General features: G+C 35.9%; 1 protein-coding gene across 1 annotated transcript in view; it reads left to right on the top strand.

Annotated features, from left to right (window-relative positions):
* LOC125675520 (glutamate carboxypeptidase 2-like) overlaps positions 1–25,813 on the top strand; it is a 283,989-nt gene that overhangs the window by 10,159 nt on the left and 248,017 nt on the right. The gene's annotated exons all lie outside the window — the stretch shown is intronic.

Raw genomic sequence — 25,813 nt, 5'->3', positions numbered from 1 at the left:
TTAACTTGGTATCCCTGAAAGGCAGGTCTGGGATAGGGCTCGCTGGGTGGTAAAGCTTATCTGGTATCCCTCAAAAGTAGGTGACTTTAGGGCCCGGTTACCCGGGCTAGTTGAGCCTTGATAATTAACTCGGTATCCCTGAAAGGCAGGTCTAGCATAGGGCTCGCTGGGTGGTAAAGCTTATCTGGTATCCCTCAAAAGTAGGTGTTTATGTTTATATCGCCCTGGATCTTGAGTTAGTTTGGTCTTAATAATTAACTCGATATCCAAAAGCAGGTTTTGAGGAATGGTCTTTTTAGTGAGTTATAATGTTGAAGGAAAGTTTTGAGTTGATTTTGTGTACTGAATGAGGGGGGGGGGGGTAATTAAAATAATTTCTATGATTAACTTTTGATCAAAAATACCCTTCTGTACTTTCAAAAATAATTTCTAAAGATATGTTACTTTGACCACCGCTAGATATCATCAGTTTTGCTTTTAATAAGACTTCTTATTAAATATTATTTTTTTCCATGTTGCATTCGCTGTTTTATCTACTTCCTAGGGGCGAGATCGAAAGTTCAATGTCTGACAAAAAAACTAAATTCACATAGTTTTTACGTCCCCCCCCCCCCCTATCCGCCCCCACAACGACCCCCTAAACTAGATATGATGAGTGTTTAAACTATAATCGATTAACAAGTAAGAACAAACGAGTATAAATAACTCTGTATACCCTATCTTCTGTTTATTCACAAATGAAAGTGTAGATTAAAACTATCAAATGTTCATTAAAATGTAATATCGTCATGTAGTTTTAACAGTCACTTGTCTTTCTCCTTTTTCGACTAATGTGTAATCGATGTCGGATGAGAGAAACTTACAGAAGTTTTAACACCCCCCCCCTCCTCCCCCTAACTATTTGAATTTAGATTTTTATCCGAAATCAATCTGTTGATCTCGCCCCTTACAGTTTTTTATATCAAATTTCTTACTGTTTTTAACATCTGAGAGAATTAGGGTTTGATTAATTATGTTAATTAAATAATACTCTGTATACTTTCTATCAAATCGTATTTCTCTCCATATTGCGTTCATTGCTTTATTTATTTCTTACATTTTTAATAGTTCAGCTAATTAGGGTTTAATTAGTAATCTTAATTAGTAAAAAAAATCCCAACAATTTTCTTTGCCTTCTTTATCGTAAACACATTTCTTTACGAAATTATTCGACGTACGACTTATCTTTCTATCTATGATCAGGGGCAAGTAACTCGTGGGTCACCTGCTTTTGAGGGATACCATCTAGTCATAACCCCCAGCGAATGACACATTAATCTAGTCGATTAGACGCTTGTCGTTATTCTGAGGGTTGGTGTAAAAGTAATCCGAAAAACATGTCCGAAACATACTTCATGGGATGCACCGTTTTCTATTTATGATGATATATTTGTATATTCGTTTGACCTTTCCAGGCTTTCCTGATATCAAAAGCCAACTTTAATCAAATGTTTTAAACCTGTCCAAACCAATACATTTCCTATGAAAATGATGCCCCCCCCCCCAATCTGATGTGATTCAATCGGTGTTTTATTGAATTTTGGTCAGTTGAACTGGCCCCCGCGCCAGCGATAGTCATCTCTTAGCGTTGTTCTCGAGTTGTCTCACATATTATATCTATGTCTCAAGAGTCCACATGACTTCACAACTTTTTTAAATTAAAATGATTAATTAAAGAAAGACAAGTTAACATGAAAATGTGACAAAGGGTTAAAGATTTGTCATTTCGATGTAAATAATGAATTCTGAAAATCACTAAGATGTAGCTTTCTTCAGTAGGGAGATATTTCATAAAGATTAAATGATCTTTTCAATCATTGGGAGCTGCCATATTGAAAAAATTATTACCTCCCTGAAAAATGATTAAGATTTTGTTTTATTGCAGGTATTACTATTTCCATAATTGGGCATAAAAGAAGTTTACATGATATTTCGGAGAAAATCGGGTTTTCTTTACATTACGTGAGCCCTATATCCCGACCAGGCAAACGGAGTTATCCGCAGTCAAAATTAGTGTGCCAGCATTTGACCCAATGATAGGTTGTATTGACGAACTAGATCGTTATAACAACCATAGAATTTGCGAAATGCTGACTTCGATCGAGACTGTTAAAACCCCTGTACCATCAACTTGTTTGTCAGTAGCTTACCTCGATTTAAAAACTGACTATAGGCAGAACAAGCTCTTGCATATCGAATAAATTGAGATATATAAACACCATATGCAGGTGATAATGGAATATTGCTACATAAATATGGGAAGTTGACGATGGCGAAGCTGAAATCATCCCGTTTGTCATACAGTTGAGTTGTCAGTTTTCCGTTAATGTCTACTTTCAATAAAATATCTAAGTATGAAGCAGAAGTGGACGACTCTGTGGTGTCCTTTATTTCGAGCTCACAGGGATATATCAAATCGACATATGAATGAAAGTTATTATTGTTAATAGACAAAACGTCATCGATATATCGAAATGTCGTAGAAGTTTTTGAATAAATTCTGCTTCATATGAATATAGAAACAGGTCAGCTAACAAAGGAGCACAATTCGTGCCCATGGAATTCCAACAGATTGTTGGAAGACCTGATCACCAAAGATCACGAAGATATTGTCAATGAGGAACTTTAGCATATTTTTTATTTCAACTTCAGAGTACTTGTGCGTGGAAGCAGAGTGGTGTTTAACAAAGTAAGTTTTTGAATGACTGATCACTAGATACATGTATGAATATTTACGTTTTCCATTTTTGTTGAAGAAGCAACTGTCTATGATATCAAAAATTCTAGTCTTTAATTTATCGTGAGGAATGGTCGTGTATAGTGTTGAAAAGTCATAGGTTTTAATGTTATTGATTTGGGGAAAATTCTGCGATTTCAAGTTTACTAAAAGTTCTTTAGAAGTTTTTAGAATCCACATTTGATTAACACCACTTCTGGCATATGTAGTCGAACAGTAAGTTTGAAGTTTCTCCTTCACATTTTCAGGAATTTTAAAATCATCTGCCGGCACTGGAAAAAAAAATCTGTGAGATTAAAGTATTTTATGTTTATTTGTTTCTTACTTACGTCACATCTGAGACTTTTTATTCGCATAGAGACATTATGAACTGAACTCGGGACTGTGTTTACACCCATCCAAATATCTGAAACTCCGCCGTTAAAGCGTTTCAAGGACCCATGCAAAGCAAACTCCGATCCCGATGAAGTGAAAAGAGCAAAAACAGAAGAAATTTTTCATTTAATTAATTATATGAATTATATGCATAATTATGTATATTGATATAGCGATAGCATGCTTCGAAGCTCATGGCAACTATGATGTTCTGAAAAAAGGGGGAGGCAAATCTAATTTTTAAAAAGACGAAGAATCTGGGCTCTGTTTTACAAAGGTACTAATCAGCTGCTAATTACGATTAAAGATGTTAACACCTGAGATTTGGAGTAATGCCAATTTTTGGGAAGTGTATTTTTGATTTCTACATTGAAGTAGAATTGGGAAATTAAAAAGAAAAACTGGGGTCGCAGTGCTTATTATTGGGCTGTTCTATACATGACATTTTTGCAGTTAAAATTGACTCAAAATTTATTCAGTTCAAAAACTTGATTTATCTGTTGGTGTCAACACAACATAAGCAACACAATTAAATTAATCATTACGTAAAATAGATACATAATCGTGTCTTCTAACAATACAGATTTTTTAAAAAGTTTTAATACAATTAAGTAGAGGAAATAAATATCGACTTTTTTGCACTTCATATACGAAAAACTTTACATGTGTCTTCGACAGTTTAAAAGGACATATTAGGAGTAATGTCAATTTCTAAAATTCACACATTTTTTAAGGTCTTGTCTTAAAATTTAAAATGAAACTTTTTTAAAAAGTGGATGTTGGAGATCAAATATTTAAATTATTGACCATGATACTGAATTTTTATACAAAATTTCGAGTAAATTAATCTAAAAAAATTAAGAATCGGTGTTCTGTTTGGAAAAATATATCAACAAAATTTACAAATTACAACATCTGAACTAGTTCCAAGTTTCAACTACTTGTATCATGAATTATAAAACTGGAATACACGTATATGAGTATAAAAATAGAACATAAATTATATTGGATGAAACAGAAACTGTGATATTATACAGATTTAGAACTTTTTGATGAATCAATCCTTCCGCCACAATATATAGTCCCCGCCAAACCCTTTCAAAATTTGAACTGACACAAAAAATTTCAGCTGTATAGAGTTCAGTAATAGATGTGTAACATGTTTGTACCAATGGGATCAGTATTGAACCAGTAAATACAAGTTAGTTGAAGCATCCTGCACAGCCGTGCTTTAAAATACCTCAGGACTCAGGAGCTAACATCTTTAAAACTAAAATTGTTTAAAAAACTCGTCAACATAATTCATTTTGTGAAATTTATACATATATGAAATAACAAAATTAAATTTTTCTTATTCACATTAAAATCACAATTTAATCAATGTGAAGAATAGAATGAATTGCAAGAGAAGGTTTTGGTCTTAGTCGTAAGTTCTTTTGCAAAACGTGCTCCTGTTGTCTACATATACATGTACTAGTATTACCTATGGCTGAGCTGTTTGCATATAAATTAACGACATCAGCATATCATAATCGGCTGAGTATTAGGACGGGGAAGAGGATGCATGAGAGTGCCTGATATTTCACCACGCTGAGTATTTGCGAATTCTGTACATTACATTTTCTCTGTAAGGATCTCGAAAACATCGATTTGATAAGATACGGTACAACGAATTCGGCTATATTTTCCTATTTTTTGACATTATCTTATTTAAACCTATGGCTGTAAACCCATAAAGCTCGTAGACAAACGTTTTGTAATTTTCAATAGTAGACTTTAAAAGCCCGGCATTTTGTGAGAAAATAATAAAATAAAAAGAGAGAGAAAGAAACGTATAACACCATGGTGCAACTTTGCATTATTCATTTATATTACGTTTATTACAAGATTATATATCAGAATTGGTCACGACAGGAAAAAAATGCGGCCACATACATGTATAGTTAGTTGATAATTTAGAGTCTGCATCCGCTGATAAGAAACCACAATAGTATGTCTACTTGATTTTTGTGTAATTAATACTAAATTCAACTTCCGCAATCTCCTTTTTTAATCTTAAGAATGTAAATGATTAACTCACACTTCTCTAATATTAGAAAACAAGCGTCAGTAAATACTCTCATTCAAAAACAAAATAAAATGCCGGAATATCAACATTCAGATTTCCTCATTCAGGATCAACCTATATATTTTTAAATTTTCTTTGATTGGCCCATAGATCTGCGGACATATTCTCTCGAAACCATTTATAACATGGTACATATATAAGGTCAATAAACAATAGAAAATCATACAAGTTCAGAGAATGAAAGATTGAAAAAAGATGTATTGAAAGCAAATTTGAATACACGTACACATGTTTTTGATCAGTGACAACAGACGATTTTAGATTCCCGGAAATAACAGGCACTGTTTATACACACAGAGAGAGAGAGAGAGAGAGAGAGAGAGAGAGAGAGAGAGAACACAAATGATAGGTTGTTTCAGAAACCCGTGCCTTCCTAGGCAAACACATTAGTAAACTATATACCAAACTAAGTTATGACAGACGGACAGATCGATGGACGTGCAAACTAGTAGTCCCTTTCGGCTCAGCCGGCAAGGGACTAATAAAAAAATAAAAACATACAAATACATCGTGTACAATGAACATGATCACATGGAATAACAGTACATCACCGCTGAACCTTAAGCTGGCGAGATAGTACTGCTTGAACCACTACTGAAGTTTAAAAGTTTCGTCACAGTTGAGTAATCTTACAAGATTTATGGGACTTTGTGCCGAACTTTTATTCCACTATGCCGCGCTTCGACGTTGGAATCTGGTATTTACATGCAATATGTGGAAAATTTTGGTGGGATTTCATTTGTCAAAGTGTACGCAGAATGCGCCGGTTGGCATTTGATAACCAGGCGTGACAGTTCGTTTCCTTGTTTTTGGCCCGCCGGTTGTAGAAGACCGGCGAATTTCTCGCCGCTTTATAAAAAATGGCGGATAACACCAGAATATGCGATTTTCAGTGTGTAGAGATACTGATATCATTTAATACTATGCAAATATTTAATAATGTTAAAAGATACGATACTTAAGAAGAGCGAATGATCGGATTTGAATTGTTTTATTGTGTTAAAACAGAATCAACGTTTATTTTGTACGTATCTATTGTAATAAGACTTTCATGAATTTTCCGTGAGTTATGTCAAGAATTTTAAGATTTTTAATGTATATTATGAAAGTGACAAGAACAATAGCAACGTTTTCGACTATATTTAGACAAATGAAATCGGTCCATCCTGGGCGCCGTCATCATGATCCCTTCACTCAAAGTCTTAAGTTTGCAGGCTGACCTTCGCATACTTTGTCAAGACCTCTGATGACTGGCCGATTTCAATTTGTCCGAAATCGACATACGCCGAACATGCGCCGCGGTCATATAACCGACTCACGGTATCACACCGGTAATTTTCCAATCAAAGTGAACTTATTCAATTGTAGTAGACTTTTTTTTTTCAAATGCAATTTTTTCATATCCTCTTCAGATCTCCTTTTCTTAATTTCTGTACCCCTGATTAGGACATTTTGTGTAATTTGTAGAAATAATCAATTGTATACAAAGGAACTATTTGATGCTGGTGGCGGAGGTACTTCCTGAGGTGCACTCAGGCTGTTTTCGCACACGTGGATTTGAGGGTAGTTTTGTTAATTGTGGGTAAATGTGTTTTTAAAAATGCAGCGTAGAGTGTCATTTTTCCGGTGTCGGCAGACATAGAACATTTCCAATTGAGTTATTTGTTTCACGCAGAAATATATACGCGAGATTAAACCGGATGCTATAGGAAAAGTCAGCTTGCGCATGCACAAGTGTACATTTTTGCCACAGTCAATCGGAACATCGCTCGGCCTTTTCCGTTTGCTCTCGACTTACGGAAAAAAGGTTGATCGATGTTCGGATTGCCCCTGATCTTGATGACGCAACCTTTACGTAAGGAGGGGGATGGGGAGGGGGTAGCTTGTCCATGTACAATTACATATTTAACGGGAATCAACAATGTTTCGTAAACAATCGTTAAGAGAATAATAAAAGAATATGTTCTGTACCATTTGTGAAAAGTAGTTTTGAGTTTCGTCAAATCTTTTCTTATGCAAGACCTGTATCATCTGGAAATCATCTAACTCTTGCAATGAAATAGCTCGTTGCACATTAGTTGTATACATGTAGGTCTGTAACAACACTCATGTAAATACGAACGATCAATTCAATATGTGTTTAGTATATGGAATCCCTTTAAATATGGATAATTCCTGCCATTATTCCTGTTCGTATTCATCCACTGGATCCATTCATAACCAGCTGTGGGATGCCGTTAAATCTTGAGGGAGGAAAGTAACTATGAAAGGTAAATCCTAGTCCTTTTCTGACCACTAGTGTAAGACATTTACAACTGGTGGAAGTAAATTCTCATAAAGATAATATGTACCATTAATGTTTACTATAATGTTTTGTGTCATACATACATCTGCACCAGTATTTTGTAAGTACATGTTTATGTTCATTAGATCAGTCATCTATGAACTTTAAAATAGTGATTAATTAACTTTTTCCATGTGGGAAGTGCAAAATTCAATAAAAGGTGAATATAACGAAGAGTGATCAAACTCATTACTCCTTCAAGGCATACATAATTGAGAGTTGGGCAAACACGGAGCCCTGGATATACCAGATCAGATGCCTAGAAGGAGTAAGTATCCCCTGTTGAACAGTCATACCCACCATCTATGAACTTTAAAATAGTGATTGATTAACTTAATTAACTTTTTCATGTGGGAAGTGCAAAATATTAGTATTAAACATTCAATGAAAGGTGAAGATAACGAACAGTGATCACTCTCATAACTCCTTTAAGGCATACAGAATTGAGAGTTGGGCAAACACGGACCCCTGGACACACAGAGGTGGGATCGGGTGCTTAGAAGAAGTAAGCACCCCCTGTTGACCAGTCACACCTGCCGTGAGCCCTATCTCTTGATTAGGTAAATAGAGTAATCCGTAGTTAAAATCAGTGTGCAAAGAACAGCCTATTGAACGATATGAAACACGTCAGACAGCATTTGACCCAAACATAGGTTGTATTGGCAAATTAGATCATTATAACGACCATAGAATTTGCGAAATGCTGACTGTAAACGAAACTGTTGAAACCCCTGTAACATCAACTTGTTTGTCAGTAGCCTCCCTCGATTTAAAAACTGATCATATGCAGAACAAGCTCTTGCATATCGAGTCAGTAGAGAAACATAAACACCATATGCAGGTTATAATGGAATTTTGCTAAATGAATATGGGATGTCGACGATGGCGAAGCTGAAATCATCCTGTTTGTCATAAAGTTGAGTAGTTTGTTTGCCGTTAATATTTATTTTCTATAAAGTATGTAAGTACGAAGCAGATGTGAAGGACTCTTTGGTGTCTTTTATTTCGAGTTCACGGGGATATATTGAATCGACATATGAATGAAAATGATTATAGGTAAAACGTTGTCGATATATCTAAATGTCGACTTGAATGCCACAGCAAGATATTTTTTGTTCTCATATAGAAGCTTTTGAATAAACTCTGGTTCACAAGAATATGAAAACAGATCAGCTAACAAAGGAGCACAATTCGTGCCCATGGGAATTCCAACAGGGAATGGATGAATATGAGTTACCGTACCTAAACTGGATTCCTAAACTTCACAAAAACCCTTACAAAGAAAGATGCTTTGCTAGATCGAGTAAATGTTCTACCAAGCCCCTATTTTGCTCCTCACGAAAGTATTAACAACTGTGAAGGAGAAACTTTAAACAAACGTACTGTACCACAACATACTAGTAGCCAAAAGTGGTGTAAATCAAATGTGGATTCTAAAATATAAAATACCTTTTTAGTTGACCTGTTTTATGTTCCTATGAGGCAGACGTTATTAAAATGCCTCTACATGAAAAGATAAAATATCTTACATTATTACAGATAACAAGATCTTGTTGAACATACTAAATATTAAAGGGACTGGTTCACGATCTTTAATAAAAATATTTTCCATTTTTGATGGTAAACATTAAAATATAACTTATCTAATGTCGACAGCCAAAATTTTGGCCTTCTGAATGCAAGAATAAAAGTAATATTTCAGCCTTAAATATGTGTTATGTAAACAAAGACTCGAGTCTTTTTATGTATACAAACAAACAAGTGAAATATTTATTTTGTAATATAAAGCATCTTACTTTTGCATAGTCACAAATTTTAACTTTTAGATGACACATTTCACAACAAAAAGCTTGAAATATAATAAACTTAGATCGATATCCTTTTCTTTTGAAAATGTCGTAAGCAATAACACACCAACATACCGCAATCTTTATTTACAAAACAAATAATAAACTCTCTAAAACGAGCTTCTGTGATAATGTATAACCTTAAGTTTTATGTGAACTCTTTTAAACACATTAGACAGTAGACTTTGATCATTAAAAGTGAAAAGAAAATTTTGGGACAAATCGTGAATCAGTCCCTTTAAAACCGCAACAGAATCGGAGACAAAATAATAGTTTCCGTATTCCGGTATTCGTGATGGAGTTCAAGACCCGAAGAGAAAGGGAAACCATTTCTACAAGTGATGTGTGACATTCTAAATTTATCAAAACTCAAAAAGGATAAATTAATTTTTCCACCAGTTTGTTTTATTCCTTTTGTCATGAATTATCTGTGTGAAGCATGCAACGTTGAGTGTTCGAATATCCAACTGATCGTCAGTCAGATATTTAAATATCCAACTGGCAAACATCTGGATATCAATACTAGTATCTCCACTGTTACTGATTAAACATCAACTAAGAACAATGGATGATGTCATTGACGTTTTTAAAGTTACTGAATTAATTTTAGCACATTGATTCATATAGTCGTTGTTCATGTGATTCGTCATAATAGGATATGAATATTCATGTATATACAATTGAGCGATATCGTGGGATTTTCCTATTATGTGATAATGGCAGTGACGCTTTATAGTTGTACGTGTTCAGTCATGTAATCCCACTTGTATCAGCGTGTGATTGAAATTTTCCAATCTTATTTCAGAGCCTCATTTTCATAGCAGATAATACTTGAACAGTCATTTTCAATTTCCTGGACATATGATGATGATGACATGACGTTACTGTGAGGATAAGTATATTCCGAATCCAATTTGGGAAGTTATCAATCGATTTTCTAAATAAAAAGTACTCGTAATTTTTCTTTTTGATTAGTTTATATCAAAGATTGTCCTAGTCTCGTGAAATTAAATTCGTATGTACCGTTCGGAAATTATCAAGTGGTATTTACATGTAGGTTTTAGGCCAAACTTACTCCTTGCCCTATTGTACCTTTGGCAAATTGACAGTCGATTAAATCAAAACAAAGCAAATCTTTCTTATTAACTTTTCATAATACAAGTTTTGAAATGCTGGAAAACGGGATATCACACATACAAAACGCACTATTTTGGATGTTATTGATTGTGACGTTACAGTGGAAAATGTCGAAAAACAAAGCTTGTTTTTCAAATGTTTGGGAACAAAACAGGGTGTACTCAACGATTCAATAGGTAGATAGGCTCAAGGTATATTATCTCATATACTTTCAAAACCTGAGACATTTCCAATGTTTGTGCCGTTGATACATGTACCTTTACAAATTGTATTATTATACTTTCATGTAAAATACTCGAACCTGATTGGTCGAGAAGCATTTGAAAAAACATATTGTTACCCTCTGAGAACATAAAACACGCGCCCCAGGGTGATAGTATCTAGCAACGGGTAACAGTACTTGACAACGGGTGATATTATAAAAAATTATCACATGCGTCAAATTTATGCGCGTACGGTTCGCCGGAGATTGTTAGACGACGTCATTTGAGCGTTTGTAAAAAAAAAAAAAAATGGGAATATCCGCATCGATATACGAAATATCGCATGACAGTGATTGATCAAATGTCAACAGACGTATGTTTTTCTGCTTTCCTGTTTACATAACATTCAGTATAATAAAACAAATATTGCATGTAGTTGAGGGTAACATTGAAATTTTCACCCCTTGAGAAACCATTGTCAACCTCGGCTACGCCTCGGTTGACAATGATTTTCTCGAGGTGAAAATTTTCAATGTTACCCTCAACTACATGCAAATATTTATATAATGACACCCATTTTCTCATCCTGTGAACAATATGCGTTTGAATCTTAATGGTATATTTTAACGGCTGGAAATTCCAACAGCGATAAAAGTAGAATGTCAATATAAACTAACGCGCTTCATGAAGTATACCACCGTGAAGTATTGCAGTTCATACCCTCGTGTATTTTCTTAAATAACAATTATAGTATACAATCCTGATGTTGTTGTATTTTGATTTCATAGAAAGATTAATTACTTGATGAGAAGTAGCAAATGTTATGCTATAATTAAAGCACAATTACTGTTTTGATTATGCAGTTGATAAATTCAGAATCCTTCCTAAATTTTAGATTTTAGCGTACATTTTATGGTGTTTATTGAATGTCAACTTTTCATGAAATTATAGGATCCGGGTACAAATAGGTGTTATGAACTTGTTCTTTGTTGACCTCGCTTCTCTTGTATATGTGTAGCACTAATCAGCGGGAACTAGTTTAGTTAACGTCATTGCACTTTAGCTGTAAACAAAGATGGCGGACCAGCTTTCCTTTGATATGCTCTAGTAATGAAGTCTTGTGATATTTTTAACCTTAAACTTTTCACTAGCATTAATAATTGCAGTTGGATGAACATTGAAAATGTTTGTAACTGTCATATAGCATGCATTCATATCAGTGCCAATAATGGCTCAGTTTCTAGAGTAAACTCTTTCTACTGAATACAGCTGTGAATTCACTTCAGGTTATTTTCGCGGGTTTTTAAAAATTTTGTTCAAGTTCGACTTCACACAGTCTCAATTCACGATTTTAATGTGTTTTATATATGTTTTGCGACTTTCTGATTTCACAATTTTGGTCTCAGGTCAAAATAGCAAAAATTATACCGTAGTAAGATGAACATTATATGTAATCTACAGTGATGTGATACCTGTACGAATTTATTTAATTAAACTTGCTTTTAAAGACATTTCACTTGAGCAGTATTTTGTGTCGAAGAGACACATCTTAAAGTTAAGTGTCAAATTTCCTGGATCAGATACAATCCCGAGTAGTCAACAATGATAAAAATCTACCAGGAAGACTACGTAGGAAGATTGTCCACAACCACTCGAGCTTGATGATAGCCTTTTAAAAAGTTTTATCAAAGTTCAGAGGCAAAAACCGAGGTACAGGTGTGTTTTAATCACAGAATGATAGTCATAATCCCGAATGCGAATATTTCCGCTTGGTTATAAGTCCCATTCGTCTTACTCATCTAGAAACGTCACCATCTACATGTAAAACATATACGGTACCAATTATGAAGCACCAGATGCGCATTTCGACAAATAATGTCTCTTCAGTGATGCTCAACCGAAATGTTTGAAATCCGAAATAACAATAAACTTTTAGAGCTATTTTGGGGGAAAACAGAGTGCCAAAAAAGTGGAGTCAAATTTGATCTAATCATGGCACTCAATCAGTGATAGATCTTATCACCATCTTTATCGTGCCTCATTTACTGTGTTTAAAGTCGTATCCAAAAGGTCCATGGCTTTCAATCACCCACGTCTCACACTGGAAGCAGCGCCGTAATTAAGAATCGAACCCGGGACGTTCTGGTTCTAAAGCGAAAACCATAACCACTAGGCTGATGTGACTGTTCAGTTGTAATTGTAATGTTTACATCATACTGTAATATGTTAGTCACAAGGCTTTTAGAGATGTTAGTTGTATTTGTAAACACAATTAACTTTTTATAATATCAATTACCCAGGGCTGCTGAATTCACCACCAACTACTAACTGCCTTTAATGCAGCTAGTTCGAACTTGTTAAAATGCGGAAAGATAATTATATAATATAATACTATTTATCAGTTATTTACTGATTTACAGTTATTTATACACCAGAGGTGAGACCAGGTGCCTAGGAGGAGTAAGCATCCCCTGTCGACCGGTCAAAGCCGCCGTGAGCACTGAAGGAAAGGAATAGCTCGGAATTTATCTGTTTATTCTTGACTAATTTAACTCTCGGACATCTTCGATTGACCTTGTTTGTATGATACACATACACCTTCGTCAATCGTAAACGGAAAGTAAACAATGGCGCCTGTAAGTCATATATCGAGTTCTTGGAATAAAGACCTATCAGAATAAATACAATATGCTTCATCATGTGTAAAACCACGAAAGGGTAGTTATATATACACAGACCCTAGAAGTGTTGAGAAAATAGCACGTGGTATGCTAATAAGACAGTTACATGGTCAGCACTCGGTTTGTGATCTTCAAAGAAGACCGATTGCCTATTAAAACTATTTTTATTGATTTATGAAAGGTGAAGATAACGAACAGTGATCAATCTCATAACTCCTATAAACAATCTAGTTTGCCAATTCAACCAATCATTGGGTCAAATGCTGTCTGACGTGTTTCATACCGATTGTTAGGCCGTTCTTGGCACACTGATTTTGACTACGAATAACTCCGTTTACCTGATGAAGATATAGCACTCGATCACGGCGGGTGTGACCGGTCGACAGGGTTATGCTTACTCCTCCTAAGCACCTGATCTCACCTCTGCTGTATCCAGGGATCCGTATTTGCCCAACTGTCTATTTTGTATTGCTTATAGGAGTTATGAGATTAATCACTGTGCGTTATCTTTGCCTTTCATCTAGTAAATGCACAATATAGATTTTTTTCCTTAACATATTTTGATTTAAGGAATAAATCTATCTTTTTTCTAACGCATCAGGCCCGTAGGCAGGATTTTTCAAGGGGGGGGTACATAGACTCGCAACGCGAGTCTATCACCTCGCACCGCGAGGTGCCACTACGGCAGGGGGTCTGGGGGCCGCTTAAGGCCCCCAGAAGCTCTAGGGTATTTGGTGCAAAATCCTGCAATCTAGCAATTTCCTGGCACTTAATTTGAATTTTGGAATCATGCCTTTTTTACTATGAATTTTCATGATTTTCATAAAAAATCCCGACTTTAATAGTCACAATTCAAACAAATTGCCGAATTTAATAGTGCTTAGTAGTTTTCAAGGGGGGGGGGGGTCGTACGATATTTGACCCAAACCAATAGAAGATTTCTGAACGGGGGGGGGGGGCAGTAAAAGACTAGTTATTGTCCTGAAGCCCCCTGGTACTACTGAGTTTTGACAAAATAAGATGTACATTGTTAAGGTGAGAATAACAGACGGTCAACAGAAATCAATCACAAACACGTAGAACGTCTAGCATCTGGTCTAGGTCACAGGTCATGTACAATGTATTACACAACAATAATTGTCAATGTTTGTGGGAGTATTTCTATCAAATCATATTTGTGAGGGGTGAATAAACCTGGCACGCGATACACCACCGCAAATTTCATTTTTCTTAAATCATGGGGGAGGGGAATTGAGTGTTTGTTCTTCACTACATTACTTCAAACTCGTGTATTCAATCTTGCATTCTTGTCATTTAATACTACTTGGAAAAAACAGGGTGTCAGTCACCCAATAACTCTTACTTTGCATGTGAAAATAATTAACTTTGTAAAAAAAAAAAAAAAAAATAACAGAAAATGAAAATTGTAGAAAAATGCCCCCTCTCCCTAATTCTACGGTTCTGTACCTGTATCACCTTAACTTTTTAAGGGTCCATTCTTTCTATGTTTTAATTTGGTTCGTGTCGTTGTCTGACAGTGAGAAGGTCTGTTGTCAGGATACCTACACGTGTATGGAGGTTCCCATTGCACTGGTGATCCAGATCAGTATATACTATCCACTTTCCATACTCGGCTCCGTGTGGTTTTTTGTCTCAATCGTTTGAAGTGTCGTCTTTTGTGTATGTACTTTACATGATCTTTGATATGCTTATGAAGAGTGTTCTTCATTCAGTCTTCCTTTGTGTCCGGTTGTAGATCTTTCGAACCCTCCTGAGAATTATCGAATTATTCTCATGCATGAAGCCCAGTGGATCCGGGACTTCAACCCGCTTTTCTCTTCGAAAATTTAATCAATCAAAAATGAAGTTATGTTGAGATCATCTATAGGGAGAACTCTAGAACCCTAATCACCCCTCGCCCCTTCCTCGCTACAAGGTTTCGCATACCATGAAATTCATCATCATCACTAACTCAATGGATGGTATACTAGAATCTTCGTAATTACGTTTATCTTTTCGAATCGACCCTGTTTTGGCTGATCATAACCTTTGGGCCTTTTTAGAATTATTTTAATAGATGAAAACAATATCGATAGACATTTATTTCTTATATATTCAGGAATAATGCAGACTAAGGAACAATGCCTTCATTCCTTGGGGTAGGTATGGATTTGTACTTTCGTATTCAATAATAATTTCTCAACTCGTGTGTTCCGCCCTCATTTGAATATGTAGCCTTGCGTTAGCCTTGCTCATTGTCACCAAAGTCGCAATGGTTCACGGTGTTATCAAGGATATATATTCTGGATTTAAACTCGATATTGTGGTTTATTAGTATGCCAGTATTTTGAGAAGTCGTATTTTGGTACGGGTGACTTGATATTGTAACATTATCCTTCCAATGTTACAGAGACTGTATTTCGGGGTCCCTCGTCCTATCTATATTGAGGATCATTCTGGCCTCGATTTCTGAAAAACAAAACTTGAGTTCAAACCTGGACTTAAGCCTGAGATTTTACTCAAATTTTGACTGCTCAAAAAACAAAAGAAACCCCTAACTTAAGTTTGATATTTATTTTTTATTTTTTTTGGAGAAACCAAAGACTGATCCTATTTTTTGTTGTCTGCTGATGATCTCGTCATTTTTGTACCTACATCAGTTTTGGACAAATTAATGTGTAAAGAAAATAAATTAAATAGTTATTACACTTGAGTGTCATGGTAGTTATTGGGTGTTTTTAAGTGATGCTATCAGTCAGTTCCTCGTAGATAGGAAATTTTGTCAAAGAAAACTAAAGGGGTACGTGCAGTATATACACCTTAAATCAAACATACCCTCTAAACAAACGAAGTAAAATTTGTTTTAAGCAAGTTCTTGTTTACGCACTCAAATTGATATGACTCAGAGGTTTTGAAGTACGGGGATGTTTTCTTCTTTCGCTATACACCATGATAGCAATCCAATGTTTCGGAGACGGTCTGAAATCTTCATATAGCGAACTTTGTACAAGTGTAAGTACACTGTTAATATTCAGCATAAAACCATTTTAAAACTTGTTAATTCTTTCACTCCTTCAGTTTGTATGTAATCTTTGATGCTCATGTGGGAACCAATGCATAAAAAAGTTACAAATGCATTTTTTTCAATAACTTTTTTATCCATGTTGATTGGTTTCTATTATGTGTGACTTTTCCCGCCATATTTCTTACTGCTTATTCATACGTAATGTGTATGGATATTGAGCTGTGTTATTTTTAACTCTCTCTCTCTCTCTCTCTCTCTCTCTCTCTCTCTCTCTCGGCAAGTTACTTCCACTCTGCTGTTCTTTCGCCTCAATACTTTGCTTTTGTTTTAAAAGTCTTATTTTGTGCAGAACCGCGCTGTTTCTATTGTGTACCTTTCATATTTGCATAATATTTCTAATGGACACAAGAAGTTTCCTGGCCTTATTGGTCACATGGGTATCAGATTAAGTTATCACTAGTCCCAAGGGCTCTAAAATCTATGATAAGTTTCCTCTTCTGCATATTTAAGATGAATTCTAATATACGGAAGAGAATAAAATACTATGTGTTTGAAAAGAACAAATGCCCCCGAAAGTGCCCTACTGATGAAAAAAGACTTTAGATAATATAAGTTATAATAACACTATACCCGCCCTAGATTCAGAATCCTGGTGTTGCGAAATTTACAAATTAGGTACATCCCTTTCTGCTTTTCCTCAACATGCATTTAGTTGCAATATAGTATCAGCAAATTCAAACAAGTCTTTCAAATGATAAAGAAAATAATCACTATGATAATTTTGGCCCCACCCTGGAAACAAAACCCGTACCCTTGGGATCATCAATGTTACCATTTTGGTAAAGGACTACTTTCTCCTTCTAAATAACCATGTAATGTCAATTACTGTCAATAGCAGTAAGCATTTTAAAAATGTTTTGCACACAATACGATATGCCAAGTTTGGCCCTGCTCTGGAGTCAGAACCTCTAACCCGGGGATCAAGAAATTTATGAATTTTATGAATGCCTTTCTCTCCTACATGACTATGCAACTAGGTTTTTCTTACAGATGTGCGGTTGTAGAGAATATTTTTGAAAATTAGAATTTTGGCAGTTTTTGCCCCTCCTGTAAGGACCCGGGGGTACAGGAGGTTTGTTATTTGTGTCCCCTTGTTCCAAAGATGCTTCATACATGTACCAAATTCGACGAAATTCGACAGTCATCCAAAAAATTTACTTTGTTAAACACCAATCTTATTCCACGCACAAGTCCTCCTTTGGTACCTGACCTGTTTTTATATTCCTATGAAGCAGAATTTATTTAAAAATCTCGACGTGAGAAAGACAAATCTCTTGTTGTGGCCTTCAATTCGACATTTAGATATATTGACGACGTATTATCTATTAGGAAAAATAATTTTCATTCATATGTCAATTCGATATATCTTTGTGAACTCGAAATAGAATACCCCACAGAGTCGTCCATTTCTGCTTCATACTTAGATAGTTACTAAATGGATTTGTGTGTTTCGATGTTTTCTGCCACACTCAACAATTTTTCAGTTATATTTTGATTTGATGTTTCCCGCCACACTCAACAATTTTTCAGTTATATGGTGGCGCCCAGTTTTTGTTGGTGGAAGAGAGAACCCAGATACAATGCACCTGGGAAGAGACCACTGACCTTCCGAAAGTAAACTGGGAAACTTTCTCACTTACCAGCGCGAGCGGGATTGGAACCCGCGCCGACAGAGGTGAGAGGCAGTGTGATTTTGAGCGCAATGCTCTAACCACTCAGCCACGGAGGCCCCACTACTGAATGGAGATAACAACTCAACTTCCCATATTTTTGTAGCAATATTCCATTATCACCTGGATATGGTGTTAATATCTCCCAACTGAATCGATACGCAAGAGCATGTTCTGCGTATAGTCAGTTTTTAAATCCAGGCAAGCTACTGGCAAACAAATTCGTAGTGCAGAGGTTTCAACAGTCTCGTTTAAAATCAAATTTCACAATTTCTATGGTCGTTATAACGATGTAAAACTTATACGGTGCCAATTTTGATGCACCAGATGCGCATTTCGACAAATAATGTCTCTTCAGTGATGCTCAAGCCAAAATTTTGGAAATTATATAACGATCTAGTTTGCCAATACAATTGGGTCAAAGGCTGTCTGACGTGTTTCATACCGATTGTTAGACCGTTCTTGGCTTACCAATTTTGACTACGGATAACTCCGTTTACCTGATGAAGATATAGGGCTCACAGTGGGTGTGACCGGTCGACAGGGGACGCTCACTCCTCTTAGGCACCTGATTCTACCTCTGGTGTGTTCAGCGGTCCGTGTTTACCCAACTCTTTATTTTGTATTGCTTGTAGGAGTTATGAGATTGATCACTGTTTTTTATCTTCACCTTTCATGAATACAAGTGAGTATTGTTTTTATGTTCTTGACGCACTGATGCCTCCGTTTCGTTATCTTCACCTTGCATGTAAAACGTCATTAATATATCTAAATTTTTTGTCAAGCTTAAATTTACAGCAAAACATTTTTTTCTCATGTAGAAGCTTAAATTCTGCCACATAAGACTACAAAAAGAGAACAACTAATAAAGGAAGACATTCAGTGTGCATGAAAATTCCAAAAGACTGTTGGAAGACTTGATCTACTACTAAGATTACATACATAATGTCCATAGGGATCTCTCTTTTTAGTATGAAATTTAGAGTGCGCGGGGACCTGTGATTACTTCGTGGTTTTAGACACTTGCATGCATGATCGTGATTACATCTTTGTTAAGACATCATTTTGAAAACGTGAAGATAACAAACAATGGTTAACCTCATGATTCCCATGAATAAAAAATTGAGAATGGGGCAAACACGTTCCCCTGGAAGCACCAGAGATGGGATCTTGTACCTTGGAGAAGCAAGCATTCCATGTTAACTGGTCACACCCGTCGTGAGCCCCATATCTTCATCAGGTAAACAGGATTATCTGCAGTAAATCAATATATAGATATGAAACACGTCAGACAGCATTCAACACAATGACAAACTGTATTTGCAAATTAGATCATTTCATTACCTAATCTACTATAAAAATTCAAATTACATATTTATTTCTGTTTTCCAACTATAATCAGCAGAAAAAGGTACACACAATGAGCAGGGGGTGAAATAATTCATCACGTGACTTACTATTACCCGAATCACTTAACGAACTGTTTCCAAGTCACGTGACGAACTGTATCCTGGTCACATGACAAACTACTGTCCGATTAGCAGATTAGGTAATAAAACAATTATTTCATGCATACTACAGAAACAGTCAAAACAATTGTCCCTTGGTAGTGGCGAAGTGGCCGACGGCATCTGACAACAGTTTCCCGGGTCTTCGTCACTCCGTTTACCTGATCAGGATATAGGGCTCACGGCGTGTGTGACCGGTCGACAGGGGATGCTTACTCCTCCTAGGCACCTGATCTCACTTCTGGTGTGTCCAGGGGTCCGTGTTGCCCAACTATCTATTTTGTATTGCTTGTAGGAGTTATGAGATTGATCACTGTTCGTTATCTTCACCTTTCACTACCTCCGGACAATAGTTGTGACTGTTTCCCCGAGTAGGCATGAAATAAGTGTATAATAACGACCATAGAATTTGCGAAATGCTGAGTTTACACGAGACTGTTGAAACCCCCGTAACATCAACTCATTTGTCAGTAGCTTGCCTGGAAGTAATGATAAATTTTACTTGACTTCAGGCTTTTACGTCTAATTTGAAATTTAATCGAAAATGGGGGTCCGTATTCTACCTTCTCCTCTGTGCACATCGCGACCTCGGGAGCCATGATAGCTACAGTAGAACCTTTATAGTTATAAAATATGTGCGTCCCAAAGTCCTGTCTCCAGCTAGAGCTAAGCATGGACAAAGGTTCTCAGGTGCGTCTTGTGGGTCACGGGCCTCTTGTTTTCAAATCGTTGATTTTTTTAGTTCAGATACTATGATAATATAAGCAGAGAAGATATCATAGTGTATTTTTCCTTCCCATGTATGCTCCTTATTTCATGAACACTTCCGCAATATGTTTTCGTTACCGTGAAGGAAGGAAGCATTTAACTATCTTTCGATAAACAACCATCTTTTTTTTTTTTAAAAAACCACCTGTAAATTGGGACTGACTTTCCCCATTTCCTCTACTCTCCGTACAACCCTTCTAATACGATTACAACTAATCCTTGTTTGCTAAACGTTTTCTCCTGCTACTGATAAAAGTTTATGGTTTGAATGGAATCAAGGAAAAATGACACAAAGATAATGAAGGTCTAATTTATGCAGTTAATGACTTGTGATTCGGTTTACATGTGTTTATGCGGCCTCCGTCAACCAATACCTGATCAGGTCCGCACAGTCATGAGCAGACCGAATGAAGAGTCAATAACCGCTGTATTGAATGACCAGGGATTTTTTAAAGAATATTTTTTTCCTTCCAAAAATAAATACATGTGCACATTACACATATTAAAATAATATTTAAACATTCACTATCCAGTGAAAACCTTGAAACTGTAACAGTAATAAAATGAAAGTTCTGAGGTACACACCAGAAAAATCTGAGAGAATCAATATTCATGATCATTTAATAATACACAATGGTTCACAGAGACAGCATCAGAGGTTGTTTTTTTTTTATATAGACCCGATAGGCTTAATGTTCACTTAGCCTACCACTGATTTCACAACAATGGAGTAGGGTGTTTACTTTGCAAAGCCGGATTGTCTCTTCAATATTCTACCAATTAGATTTGTAGTATTTTTTCTGTACTTAAGTTACAATCAGTAGAGATGGGGGGGGGGGTGTCACTAGGATGGTATAATGCAAATTTTCTCATGAAATGTGATCATTTTCATAACTCCCACAAGCAATACAAAATAGAGAGTTGGGCAAACATGGATCCCTGGACACACCAGAGGTGGGATCAGGCGCCTAGGAGGAGTATGCATTTCCTGTCGACCAGTCATATCAAATAATAAGGATATGGTCTTTATCAGAAATCACGGGAGAGTCCTCATCTCCCGCCCCCCCCCCCCCTTCCTCCTTATAACATGTACATCCCCCTCCAATATAACATGCTAATACGTACATTCTTACTTCGCAATGAAGAATAAGTAAATAATATGATGTAAACTGCATTCCATTTATTCATATTCTATTTATGAATACCGTTCTTTGTATCAAAATAATCATAAGCATGTATGCCTCGAATTATTTTCTTTATTTGAAAATTGAAAACTTAGCATCACAATGTAATTGTATGAATTATTCCGACTGCTTAAACTCACCATGGCTTATCTATGGAATATTTTATCGTTCCAACATGCATTGCAATGCTAACCAACCCATAAAATTCACAAACATTAATTCACAAACAAAAATCGATGTTCAATAAAATATCTAATTACGAAACAGATGTGGAAGACTCTATGTTGTCTTTAATCTCGAGTTCACTGGGATATACCGAATTAACAAATGAATGAAAATGATTATTGCTAATAGATAAAACAATGTTGATATACCTAAATGTCGAGTTGATAGCTACAGCAAGAGATTTCTTCTTCTCATGTACAAATTTTTTAATAAATTCTGCCTCGTAAAAATATAGAAATATCTGAGCTAATAAAGGAGCACAATTCGTGCCCGTAGGGATAACCTCAGGGTGTGTCCCAATTCGCTCCCTATAAAACATGTTGATTAGCAAGTCAACAACAATAAACATGCAATTTACAGAGTATATACGTTTGTGGATTTAGTGCTAGCTTTTTTGTACATATTTTATTTATACGTGAAATTTTTCTTTTTGTCCTGAGGAAGGGACAGGTCGACCCGAAAATTTAACAATCTAATGAAATACATTTATCACAATGCAGTGCGAATTATGCCCCATGAAAATAAAGGGCACACAACACATTGCGGTCCTGAATTTATAACATCAATGTATGGAATAGATAGAAAATCCACTATTTCTGGCTGTTATTAAAGAGAATGATTCTACATTCCCCCTGAATTTTGTTTTTCCCTTTTGATAATTAAGATCTAATGGCTAACGTGTTTAAAAGGTTTGACAAAAAATAAGGTTATACATTATCACAGACGCTCATTTTAGAGAGTTTAAATTGTCATTTGTTTTGTAAACAAAGATTGCGGTATGTTTTTGTTTTCAAAAGAAATGGATAGCAACCTAAGTTTATCATATCTATCACATTTCAAGTATTCTTTAGGTAAAATGTGTCATCTAATAGTTAAATTTTTGATTGTGCAAAATTAAAATGCTATAGATAATAAAAACATTTCACTCATGCAAAGACTCGAGTCTTTGTCTTCTTAACACATACATGTATTTAAGGCTGTTTTTTTTTTTTTTTTTTTTTTTTTTTTTTTGCTTTTATTCTTGCATTCATCAGGTCAAAGTTTTGGTTGTCATCATTAAATGAGTTATATTCTTAATGGTTAACATAAAAAAAATGGGGGAAAAAATCACAAAAAGTTAACCAGCCCTTTAAAGTGCCAGTTTGGGAATTTTTCTAGAAATTAAGTTTGATTAATGAAAAATAATCCACAATGAAATTTCAATAGCCATCTTCAATGTTGATACAGCTTGGAATGAATTTGCTACTATGATTTAAGATTCTACAGATATACTATACTGGCGGGAGCTGATTTCAGCCTTATGTGCAGACATGCACGAAGAGGATTAAGTAAGTAAGTAAGATATACTACATGTAGTATAGCATTTCCGACTTTGTTTAAACAAAACATTTCAATGTTGAATAACTGTTGCATCTTCTACCTGGAAATATTGCTATTCAACGTGAAAACATCCACATCGTTAATCATTTATTCATAAGATATATCAACGTTGGATCAACATTTGATTATGACTGTTCAAAATTTCATTCATAATTCCACTTATTTTCCAAGTTAAAACAACATCCTGTGTCTGCTGGATTTTCCTGTTCTCTTGTCCTTAATTTAAGTGCAGAGAATCATAAACGTCTCCCTTATCAATGAAAATTTAACGAACTTCATGTTATGTAATTTTAAAGAGACTGGTTCACGTCTTTTTTTTATTAAAGAAATGTTTTCATTTTTCTATTAAACATTTAAAATATAATTCATTTAAAGTTGACAAGCAAAATTTATACCTTCTTAATGCAAGGACAAGGGAAATAGTCTAGCCTTAACTCCGTAAATAAGACTCGAGCCTTGTTTATGTTTACAAGGAAACTGGTGAAATGTTATTTTTGTAATTTAAATCATCCTAATTTTGCACATAGACAAATTTAACTTTTAAATGGCTTATCTTACTTGAAGAATACTTGAAATGTGATATATATCATGAACTTAGATCGATAACTATACATTTTTCGATTGTTGGGCCATTCTTGGCGCACTGGTTTTGGCTGCGGATGACTCCGTTTGCCTTATCAGGATGTGGGTCTCACGGCGAGTGTGACCGGTCGGCGGGGAATGCTTGCTCTTCTTGGGCACCTGATCCCACCTCTGGTATATCCAGGGATTCGTGTTTGCCCAACTTTCTATTTTGTATTGCTTATAGGAGTTATGGAATTGATCAATGTTCGTTATCTTCATCTTTCAAAACTGTAAACAATAACAAACCCCAATCTTTGTTTAATGGGCTTGTCATAATGTATAGCCTTTTGAGTGAAACCTTTTAAATATATTAGACAGTAGACTTTGATCATTAAAAGTGAAAAACAAAATTTGGGGGGAAATCGCGAATCAGTCCCTTTGAGTACACTATCACCTTGATACATCGCCACCCGTTACATGTATATCACCACCCGTTACATGTATATCACCACCCGTTACGTGTATATCACCACCCGTTACGTGTATATCACCACCCGTTACATGTATATCGCCACCCGTTACATGTATATCACCACCCGTTACGTGTATATCGCCACCCGTTATATGTATATCACCACCCGTTACGTGTATATCACCACCCGTTACGTGTATATCACCACCCGTTACGTGTATATCACCACCCGTTACGTGTATATCACCACCCGTTATATGTATATCACCACCCGTTACGTGTATATCACCACCCGTTACGTGTATATCACCACCCGTTACGTGTATATCACCACCCGTTACGTGTATATCACCACCCGTTACGTGTATATCGCCACCCGTTACGTGTATATCGCCACCCGTTACGTGTATATCACCACCCGTTACGTGTATATCACCACCCGTTACGTGTATATCACCACCCGTTACGTGTATATCACCACCCGTTACATGTACATCGCCATCCGTTACGTGTATATCACCACCCGTTACGTGTATATCGCCACCCGTTACATGTACATCTCCACCCCAGCATACCGCCATTGAAATGTGTAGAACGGATTTCCATACACGCTAAAAGAATAACTAACGTGTGTAAAACAACTGTACTGTAACATCATCTTAATATTACCTTATCATATCATGAATGACCCCCAACAATAATGGTAATTAAACTAATCACAATCATAGTAATAATAAAGGTAATTAAACTAATCACAATCATAGTAATAATAAAGGTAATATCAATTTCATTATCTTGTAGGATTAACAAGAGGTACTGTGAGCAATGCTCACTAAGAATACTCCCCGCTTACCCCAATCTCCCAAAGGGTGTTGGTAATAGGTATAAACTACCTCTTTTCTGAGTGTAAAAAACAAATGGCATGACAAACCGAACCATATTGCTACTTCGATGTCCAGTGCGCGTGACCTTTGACCTTTTGACCCCAAAATCGATAGGGAATATCTTCATCCCATGGGTAGTCCATATGTATGATATGGTGACTGTAGGTGGAAAGGATAACGCTTTAGAGCCCGGAAACCATATTGCTACTTCAATGTCCAGTGCGCTTGACCTTTGATCTTTTGACCCCAAAATCGATAGGGAACATCTTCATCCCATGGGTAGTCCATATGTATGATATGGTGACTGTAGGTGGAAAGGATAATGCTTTAGAGCCCGGAAACCATATTGCTACTTCAATGTCCAGTGCGCTTGACCTTTGACCTTTTGACCCCAAAATCGATAGGGAACATCTTCATCCCATGGGTAGTCCATATGTATGATATGGTGACTGTAGGTGGAAAGGATAATGCTTTAGAGCCCGGAAACCATATTGCTACTTCAATGTCCAGTGCGCTTGACCTTTGACCTTTTGACCCCAAAATCGATAGGGAACATCTTCATCCCATGGGTAGTCCATATGT

Source organism: Ostrea edulis, chromosome 3 (assembly GCF_947568905.1).
Source record: "Ostrea edulis chromosome 3, xbOstEdul1.1, whole genome shotgun sequence".
NCBI classification, from domain to species: domain Eukaryota; kingdom Metazoa; phylum Mollusca; class Bivalvia; order Ostreida; family Ostreidae; genus Ostrea; species Ostrea edulis.
Note: the sequence above shows the minus strand (reverse complement) of the source record. Positions and strands in the feature narration are given on the sequence as shown.